Raw genomic sequence first — 11,104 nt, forward strand, 5'->3', positions numbered from 1 at the left:
TGCAGGGCTGCTTCTGTGTGGGCAACAAGGGCGGCGTCATCAGCATAAAGCAGCTCCCGGACAAGATGGTTTAGGGTCTTAGTGTGGGCCTTCAGTCGCCTTAGATTGAATAGGCTTCCATCAGTACGATATCGAATGTAGATACCATCCTGATCATCAAGGTCTGCCGTGGCCCTTTGGAGCATCATGCTGAAAAAGACTGTGAATAGGGTAGGAGCGAGAATGCAGCCTTGTTTCATGCCATTCTTTATTAGAAAGGGCTCAGAAAGTGTGTTGCCATATCTGACTTGGCCGTGCTGATCCTCATGAAGTGAGATGGTCATTTTAAGGAACTTGGGGGGACAACCTAAATGTTCCAAAATCTGCCACAGACCTTTTCTGCTCACAGTATCGAAAGCCTTGGTGAGATCGACAAAGGTTACATAGAGACCTTTGTTCTGTTCCCTACACTTCTCTTGCAGTTGTCTGAGAACAAATATCATGTCTGTGGTGCTCCTGTTGGCTCTGAAACCACACTGACTTTCAGGTAGAATTTCTTCTGCTATAGCGGATATTAGTCTGTTCAGGAGTATTCTTGCCAGGATTTTGCCAGCAATGGAGAGCAGAGTAATACCACGGTAATTTGAGCAGTCTGATTTAGTACCTTTCTTCTTATACAAGGTGATGATGACTGCATCACGAAGGTCTGATGGTAGTTCACCTACTTCCCAACAGCGCACCACAAACTCGTGAAATTTAGTATGGAGTGCAAGGCCCCCATGTTTCCAGACTTCAGGTGGAATTCCATCAACCCCAGCTGCCTTGCCGATTTTCACCTGCTGTATGGCCTTGAGGGTTTCTCCTAAAGTGGGGGCAGTATCCAATTCGTATTTCACCGGTTGTTGTGTGATGGACTGAATTGCTGAGTCTTGGACTACACGGTTGGTACTGAAAAGAGTCTGAAAGTGTTCAGACCATCGATTCAGAATGGAGGTTTTATCTGTCAGAAGCATTTGACCATCTGCACTGAGTAGTGGGCTTTGGACTTGGTATGTAGGCCCGTATGCTGTTTTCAGGGCCTCATAGAATCCTTTGTGATCCCCTGTATCTGCACATAGTTGAGTTTTTGCAGCTAGATCGGTCCACCACTTGTTCTGGATGTCACGGAGTTTCTGTTGGAGCTTGCTGCATGCAAGACAAAAGGCTATTTTTCTTGCGTGACAGGATGGCAGTGCAAGGCGTGCTTGGTGGGCGGTTCTCTTCTTCCTCAACAATTCCTGGATTTCTTGATTGTTTTCATCAAACCAGTCCTTGTTCTTCTTGAGGGAGAACCCTAAGGATTCTTCAGAGGATTGCAGGATGCTGCTTTTGATATGATGCCAAATTGTTTCAGGAGAGGAATCTGCAGAATCTGTGGAATGGTTTTTGAGCCTAGTTTGAAGGTTTGCCTGGAATCTTTCTCTTACTGTGGCTGATTGGAGATCGTTAACTTGGAGTCTTCTCCTTGGGATACTGCCCCTCTTGGGTTTGAATTTGAGATTGAAGTTGAGTTTACAGCGCACAAGCCGATGGTCTGTTTGGCATTCTGCGCTGGGCATCACGCGGGTATGGGGGACATCGCGGACATCTCTCCGTCGCACCAAGACATAGTCAATGAGGTGCCAATGCTTAGACCTGGGGTGCATCCAGGTTGTCTTCAGACTATTTTTCTGCTGAAAGATAGTATTAGTGATGGTAACCTGTTGCTCTGCACAGAATTCTAGTAGAAGTCGACCATTATCGTTGCAGTTTCCAACACCATGCTTGCCTAATATTCCTTTCCATGCTTCAAAATTCTTACCTACGCTGGCATTGAAATCACCAAGGATAATGATCTTATCATCTGCAGGCACCTTTTGGGTAAGGCAGCACAGGTCAGTGTAAAATTTATCTTTTTCAGCAGGGTCAGCTTGGAGAGTTGGGGCATATATACTAAAGATGACAACGTGTTGCTTGTTGTTTAGTGGGAGGCGTAGGGAGATAATGCGATCAGAGTGACCCGTCGGCAGATTTTTGAGTTTAGGAAGAATAGAGTTTTTGATCATGAAGCCGACACCTGAGAGATGTTTTTCAGTTCTGGACTTACCTGACCAAAAGAGTGTGTAACCGGCACCGTGTTCTCTGAGGCTGCCTTCCTCGTGAAGGCAAACTTCACTGAGAGCAGCAATGTCGATGTTGAGATGAGCCAGTTCATGGGCAATTAGGGTAGAATGTCACTCAGGACGTCCGCTATCCGCAGAATCGAGCATGGTTCTGATGTTCCAGCATGCTAGAGTTAATTTAGGTACACCTTTGGAGGCAGGTGCATGCCTTTGTCTTTTGCTCTTTGTGCAACCGCATTGGAAGAAGATGCCCGTTGGTCTGCGGTTAACCAACCGGGTGAAGGTGGAGATGAGCTTTGTTTAGGCCACCTTTTCTAGGCCCCTCTCTGAGTGGAGCAAGCAGTGCTGTCCTCGAAAAAGCTGCTTGGTCGTTCAGGGTGCTGCCCTAAGAGACTGTCATCTCCGGTCAGTCTCAAATGACCAATATCCTGAACCGCCTGCATGCAGGGTTGAGTCTGCGGCTTCAGTGCACCTTTCACCTGCCGTTTCAACCCTCGCTCGTTGCTGCAGGACTTTTTGCATGTGGGTAAAGCCTTCAAGCCTGCGTAATGAATTTTTAGGTGAGATGCAGTATGCGCGGAACTGAACCCACCCTTTAATCCTGAGGTTCGTCTGACAGGGCCAAGCGAGCTTGGATGGTGGCAGCAAGGTCCTCAGGATGTAGGTTCAAGAAATAAGCTACATCTTTGAGTATTTACACATACGATTTCACCCAGTAAAATTCTCTCACAAAAACCCCCAGGGCTGGAGTTTGTGTTTTTACTGATTTATGATTCAGAATTGTGAAGTAACAGAAAGCACCATGGCATCTAAGATGTGTGTATATTTACCAGTAAGCTGGTATGTATGTGGTTGCATAGCTTGCTTAATTTACTGCATAAGAGCTCAGCTGGTAAATTCCCACAAGCAGTAAATTTCAGTGATGCCAAAAACTTTTTCATGGGAAAAAGAACTGCAGTTTCTCAGGAAGTTACCTTCAAGTTCCAGTACAAATTGACTGCTTGGTTACTTATACTCCTGGAAATTATGAAGTCAAATGAGAAACTGAGGCAGATTCAGAGTTAACGGTTGAGAAAAAATATATGAGAAGACTGAAGTTAATTCTCTTTAGAATTCAAGCAATGCAATTTGAAGTTTTTGCAGGATACATGTAGATGGACCTCTCCTAAATACCTTTAATGCAAAGAAGATTTTTAAAATAAAACTCATATGTTGTATAAAAATTATGCCAAATATTCTTGGTTATTTTGGCAACAAAGAGCTAGCCTTTATCCCTAGAGTGCAAGTGATTGGCTCACAGAAAAGTCAATGACTTTTTTTCCAAAAAAGTCTTCAAGAAATTATTGAGAAAAGATGGGTTAGTACAGACAATAGCCATATGCCAAATATACTCCCTGGAAGATCTCTATCCCACACACATATAATATGTGAAAAGTATAACTGACCTGAAAGATATAGAGCTGATATTTTGAAAAAAAAAAAAAAAAGAGGAGAAGATGGTCTTCAGTGATGTCCCTGATATTAATATTGAGGAAAAATTCAAAGAAAATCAGACTATTCCTAATATATTTATATAATTTCTTTCCCAAGTGTACTCCCTACTGTATTGTTTAATAGACACATTTAACTTATGCTATCTACTAATTAAAATACAATATTTGTTATTTGATTCTGACAACCAGAAATTACTGGTTCTGTTTAAGATTACAACTCAGAGGCAGAATACAGTCCATTTTGCTGATGCTGCTGATGGTGAAGATAATGGTGATTATTGCAACTGGCAGTTAAAACTGTTCCTAGTATTTTTAGTAATCTCAAAATATGCTAGGAAAAAATACTGTATAGCAAGATAATACTCTTTTCACAGTTTTAGGAGTGCATATTTGAAAAGTATTAGGACTGTGATACATTTGTAACTTTATACTAACTAATTCAAAATTACTCAGGCAAAGTTCACACTGACTTACAGTATTTAATTTGTAATTTTGTTGTTCTTGTTAGTGGAGCTCAGCTTCTCAGGTTTTAATGCCTAAGCATTACAGTTCTAATCACAGGAAGTAGTAATTTTGGTTGAATAGTCTAGTTTAGGGTTAGTACTACATTCACTGAAATTGTAGTTTTGATCAATTAAAAACAATTTAAAAATAATAAAAAATTTCAGAAAATATTTTGAGTTAAATCTGTAGGAAATATTTTATCTTTTATCTTTTCCCTTTCCTATTTTTTCCCTTCTTTTTTCCTTCTTGCCTGCTCACTCCCTTCCCCTCCCACCATCTAATGTTGTTAGGGAATAATTAATTATCTCAATTCCCAAGAAAATTTCCTGTGCTTCAGGATCTGCAGAGGTGATTTGCTTTCCTATCACAGTTGTTGGCTTCTGCTTAAAATAATATTTTGAGGAGAAGGGATGCAGGTCAAAATATGCCACTTATCAGCAGATTGCCATAACTACCTGGTTATAGAATTATCTTTTCTTCTTTCCAATCCTACAGAGATGAAAATATTCTGAGTTACTTAATAGCAGCATTTATTTAGTATTTATTTATAAAGGACACACATACACAAAGTATTTATTTAGTAAGCAAAAAATAAAATATTTCAACAGTTCTGACTGGCAATTCTCATCTCATAACATTAGTCTTTGGCTTGTTTACTTTTATGGCAAAAGACAGTTCAATTCTATTTCTACCCTAACTGATGGAAAATAGAGGGTCTTGACTCTGAATTTTTGTAAGAGCTTGTTTTGGTTCTGTTGTTTCCACTGCAAGGGAAACAGTTTGTTTTTCATGTAAAGGAGTCAGCAGGAAAAAATGCGTTCTCCATGCCAGCTCTTTTCAGAGCACAAGAAAGACATTTACAACTGACCATCAATGTTAATTTATAGGTATTAGTGTCTTCCAAACATAGAGCCTTCTGCTACATGCTTGAGTGAGAGATGAATGTGGAATCCACTGAAAATTTTTGGGATTCATACTTAATATAACCACATTTGGGTAGTATCTTTAGACCACATGACTGTATCCATGCATAAAAGATGAGTTCCAAAGAAGAGCTCAAGGATTTATAAATTATTTTTAAGGAAGGTACATTCTCAAAAATGCAACCTAAAATATTTTAAAGGTCCTGATTTTCAATTAGTGATAAGAATTTTCATCAGTACTCATCTGTTCAAGTACAAGAAATCTCAGGCTTATTCTTAGTTTCTTCACACGCTGTCCAAAAAACACAAGTGAACTGCTTATAAGAGATAAAGTTTTCTACAATTTCTAAAATTACAGAAGATACTACACTTGTCTAAAAATGCTACAAGAAACAAAGGACTGGACAGGATCTCCTTGGTCAGCCCATACATTAAGTTCTATTTTAATACATGAAGTATTATTCTAATCCCCTGCATCACTTTGTCATGACCCATTTAAAAATCTGTTATTCCAGTATTTCATGGTCTGACAGCTGTTACTTTTCTTCTAAGAATAGTTGGTTTGCCACAGATAAAAAGGGAACTACTAGTAAAAAGGACTGGGTACTGTAAATGACAAGAAATCAACCTTCATTTGGCTGCTGACTTTCCTATCAGGTATGACAACTTCCAGCTCATTATACCTTGAAAGTTTCTCTTATTGTATCCCCTCAAAAGATGCAGAAAACTCCTGGATTTATTTTTATGAACATGTGCAAGTAAAAGCAGATAAATTGAGTATCTGAATAATTTTCTTAAAACTTGTCAGGAGGAAGATTTGTTGCTATTTTTGATAGTATCTAATGTCATAATAGCTGACCAAGGAAATGAATGAAATTTTCGTTTTAAAGCATTGGAAAACATTTTTAGCTAAAAATTCTATGTTTTCTGGACAGAAAATTGTGAAGGTTCTTTTCCTGTGCTTAAGAAAACAAACGCAAAAAAACAAGCTCTGTAGAATCTGAATACAATAAAAATGCAGGGCAGGAATAATTCAGAGCATCGATTAAAAATCAAATCTCTTAAAATAACCGGCTTGGAGTTAAAGGCTGAGAACTATGGAGATATTTTTCTTTAATAATTATGTAAATTCAAGTTAAATTGTGCTAAACCTGGACAAATGGGAAATTCATATGATGTTAATCTTTCGTGAAAGAATTATCTTTTGCTCTGACATCAGTGAAAATGAGAAATTCACTAAGGCAAATGAGGGTATATGCCTCTGCTGTTGGTATTACCAGGAAAGACGAACAGAACACTTCTGTTGTTCGAGGTGAGTTGCCTTGGCAGATGGCAGCCCAGTGAGACAGGGAGGGTTACACCAGAGTAGATTGTGCTGCAGGTTCTCAGGCCTGTCATATGCAAGTTTGGCTGTTGAATGATAACAGGATGCAGAGACACTGTAGAAATAGGTTTTTGCCCAAGAGTATTCCTCCATTTACCAATTTTTAAAAGCTTTTAATATGTTGTACACTTTCTTTTTTATTCCACAGGAAATTAGAAATTGGGTTTACTGTGTTATAGGTCTGAGAAATTACAGAAATAAAAATAAAAAATAAAAATTATTTTAGCTTATTTTTAAGAACAGCTAGACCAGAGCTGGTGATGTAAAATGGAGGGGCTACTGTAGTATACAGTACTTTGCTGTAGTGTTATTATAATGTGCTCATCCTATACTTATCATAGAATCATAGAATCATAGAATAGGTAGGGTTGGAAGAGACCTCTAAGATCATCAAGTCCAACCCCTGATCCAACTCCAATTACTATATCATGGCACTAAGGGCCACGTCCATTCTCTTTTTAAAAACCTCCTCCTACTTGTTGGGGCTAGAAAAGATATGTTCTTATCATACATGCTACCTGAGTAGGTACAAAAGGAAAACCTACTTTTTATTTTTCACAATGGCAATACAATATTGTCATCATTTTCTATTCATTTCCCTGTAAGTATTGGTATTGTCTTTCTTCTTTCTTACTATTGCTGAACCATAAGCAGGCATTTTCATTGTGCTAACTAAATGGCACTCACCTTTCTCCTTGGAGGTTACAATGCTTTTATTTCAGCATTTATTCTATTTATTTACATGTTTAGAATTTTTCTGATGAAACCACATGTAATAAGACAATGACAATTCATTCAGCCAAATTCAAGAAAAGAAACACTATCATTGGGGGGTCCATGGGTCCTGAAAAACACTTCTTGGGTGTTTTAACATGAAAGGGAAGAGTTTAAATTTTTGCCTGTCAGTGACCCCAGGAAAGTTGAGACTCTTGCATCTGTCAATCTGTCAGCATCTCATAATGTGACCCTTCACCAACAGATTCTCAAGATGGGAGGGTGATTCGACTGCCCTTGTCAGGAGGGGCTCAGCCAACAGTGTGAAGATCCCTCAACAGGCCCAACCAGTGAGTAATGCCAGCATCTGGAAACACTCACTCTAGCAGTTCGCAGAATAACACTGTTTATTAGTACAGATCGTGACAAATTAATAAGGTTTGAGGGTTGTCGGTGATAGGGTCTGGCTGCAAAAATATGTTTTAAAGCAATCTACTGATTATTAAACAAGCACAAGCTCTAATACGAAGGAACCTACTACTATACTATAGGTTAAGCACAAACACAAGCTCTAGTCCTAAAAGCAGCATTTAACAAGTGTAAAGTATAATTCTTACAAAATAGGCATCTCTTTGGAGAGGGGAAGATAGTGTTAGCCGCTCAACTGATCCCAACAGTTTTGGTGGAGCCTTCCCGAAATTTCCCCCCTTACTTTTATACTATTTCTTTATGTTTAGGTGGAGCTTGAGTGGCTCTAGTCATAAACACCTTTTATTTCTGATTGGTGTAAAGTCCTCTCACCATACCTGATGGGGCGGGAGCATGGTCATGGCTTGGCACCTGAAGAAGGGGTTCAACATGGTTCTTGGCTCAGCAGCAGAATGCCTTGTTTCTCCCTTGGCTGACAGGTACTGTACAGTCTCATGAACTTTGGTATTACCCCAGCGTTCCCCCTCTCTGCTGGGATTTCAATGGAGAGCAGCTGTGTAGTCTTCACCTCATGCCACACTCCATTCCATCCTCTGAGCAGATGGTTATCGTTGTATGGGGAGCATGTGAACCGCAGTCCATCCAGACTCTAGCATCTGCAGTTTACTCTAGAATTCTTAGTCTCCTCTAAATTTTAATCCTATCCATCATCCCCCAGGTGTGTTTCATTACACCTCTTGCAGATGACAGACTCTTACGGTACTAAGAAGAGTGAAGAAATGATTAATAATGTAATCAAAATTATTATTAGTCCAGTTAAACTGATGTTAATACCTGTATGCCAAATTATATATTTATTACAGCTAACTTGCATTAATAATATGGTTAATTATCCTGATTTATTTTATTTTCACTCCTCCAGTGTGTTGATAAAGCCAGTATCACAAGTCCAAAAAGAGTATGGTGGTACTGGTAGCTTTGGATGCTGTCTTTCTTTTCAGTCTAAATGTGAATATTTTTAAGTGTTTGTCAAAACCATCAGGTTACTTGTTTGTTCTTCATATGCCCTCAATTATATTATGTAATTCATATTTATTACTCATTGAATATTTCTTTGTTCCCTTAGATCCCCTAAAACTGGTTTTACCATCTGCTAAGCAACAGATAGTTGATCATTTGTGATTAGTGTCTACAGCTGAGGGCCTGGGTCTGAACTTTGAATGTCCCTGTGGTTACTCAAGGCTCTGCTCTTCTATGCCACAATCCTTTTTAAGTGTCATAGCTTGTTCTGCTGCACACCATGGATACAGACGGGCTTAGTTGTGTGCTGCTTTTGGCTGAGATAGAGTTAATTTTGTCCACAGTAGCTGGTATGGGGCTGTGTTTTGGATTTGAGCAGGAAACAGTGCTGATAACACAGGGATGCTTTAGTTATTGCTCAGCAGAGCTTACACAGAGTAAAGGCCTTTTCTGCCTCTCACACCACCCCATCAGCAAGGAGGCTGGCGGTACACAAGGAGTTTGGAGGGGACACAGCCAGGACACCTGACCCAATTGTCCTCAGGAATATCCCAGGCCATATGACATCATGCTCAGCATATAAAGTGGAGGAAAAAGAAGGAAAGGACAAGGACGTTTGGAGTGATGGTGTTTGTCCTCCCAAGTTGCCGTCACATGTGATGGAGCCCTGCTGTCCTGGGGATGCTGAACACCTGCCTGCCCAGGGGAAGTGGTAAATGAATCCCTTGTTTTGCTTTGCTTGTCTACAGCTTTTCCTTTACCTGTTAAACTGCCTTTATCTCAACCACAAGTTTTCTCACTTTTACCCTTTCAATTCTCTCTGCTGCCCCACCAAAGGAACTGCCTGAGCAATGAGCTGCTACATGGGGCTGAGCTGCTGGCTGGGATTAGACTGCGACAATCCATTATTTCCATAAATATATCAGCACAATGGTAACAGTAGGCATCACCCCACACCACTGGGCAAAGATTATCTACAACATCTGATCATTCTCCAAGTGGACCAAGGAAGTACAGAGAAAGCTTGATAGGCTTTTGCTGTTCTTACAAAAACTGTGGCCCATTACTAGCAATTTCAAGGTCATATTTTTGGGACTATGAGGCTACAGATGCTTCTAGAGCTTTGTGACATTGTTATCAAGATCAAAGTTCCTTTTTCTTTGGAGCTGGGATGTCTTATGAGAATATGTTATGATATTTAGTTCAATTAGTAATCTTCTGGTTATATCAGTTTTGATTTCAGGATATTATAAAATAATTTTCTCATATTTTTCTTCCAGTTTTTGGAATCTTCAGAACTGACCACAGCACTGGAGCAGCTAATGAAGTTCCCTATAAAACTCATGTTTAATTTTTGTTTTTGCTTGTATGTAATAGTAAACCCATTAACAGTTCTAAGGATCTTAAATATTTTGCTGATCACTGCAAATTTTAGTCCTAGGGACATGTTTGCATAGCAGGTAAAGAGATGACTCAGCTTATTTTGTATACTATAGCCAAAAGCAAATTCAAGCTGACTCCTTTGGCTGTAAAAGCAATAGAAAGGTCTTATGTCTTCTTTGGACATGATAACAGTGTTGAAACGCCTAAAGATCTCTTAGATAGAAAATTGAAATAGGCCCCAGAGATGCATGGAATCAGAATAAATATAGCACAATATCTAGCTAGGAAATGCATTGAGAAAAAATAAGTATCACTAGAGTCTAGAAAACGATTTTGAAATAAGTTCCTGAAGAAATCTAAAAGTAAAACCAAATTTCTAAGGAGTCTGTAACACAGTACATTTCAATTATACAAAAGATTAAAAATAAAAGATGTCAGAGATATTTACTGGAAGCCTATCCTTCCATACTGGGTTTGCATGGATAAGTTGTGGTAGCAAGGAAGCTACAGGGGTGGCTTCTGTGAGAAGCTGCCAGAAGCTTCCCCTAGGTCCAACAGATTCAATGTCAGCTGGTTCCAAGACAGACTCACCACTGGCGAAAGCTGGGACCATCACTGATGGTGGTAACACCTCTGGAACAACAGATTCAAGAATGGGAAAAATTGCTTCACAACAACAATTGCATCCAGAGAGAGGACTGAGACTAGGTGAGAGAAACAGCTCTGCAGAAATACAGGTCAGTGAAGAAGAGCAGGGAGAAGGTGTTCCAGGTGCTGGAGCAGAGATTCCCCTGCAGCCCATGGTGCAGATCATGGTGAGGATGCTGTGCCTGTGCAGCCCGTGGATGTTCACAATGGAGCCGTGATACACCTGCAGTCCCTGGAGGACTCCTTGTCAGAGCACATGGATGTCTGAAGGAGGTGGTGACCCCACGGGAAGCCCATGCTAGAGTAGGCTCCTGATGGGAGAGCCTCCCATGGAGAGAGGAGCCCCCACTGGAGCACATTTTCTGACAGCACTTGTGATCCAGCAGGGGACCCATGCTCCAGCAGTTTGTGAGGAAGTGTAGCCTATGGGAAGAATTCACATATAGAATCATAGAATCAGCTGGGTTGGAAGGGACCTCCGAAATC

The sequence above is a fragment of the Neopelma chrysocephalum genome, unplaced genomic scaffold, assembly GCF_003984885.1.
Source record: "Neopelma chrysocephalum unplaced genomic scaffold, ASM398488v2 Primary Assembly neopelma1_62, whole genome shotgun sequence".
NCBI classification, from domain to species: domain Eukaryota; kingdom Metazoa; phylum Chordata; class Aves; order Passeriformes; family Pipridae; genus Neopelma; species Neopelma chrysocephalum.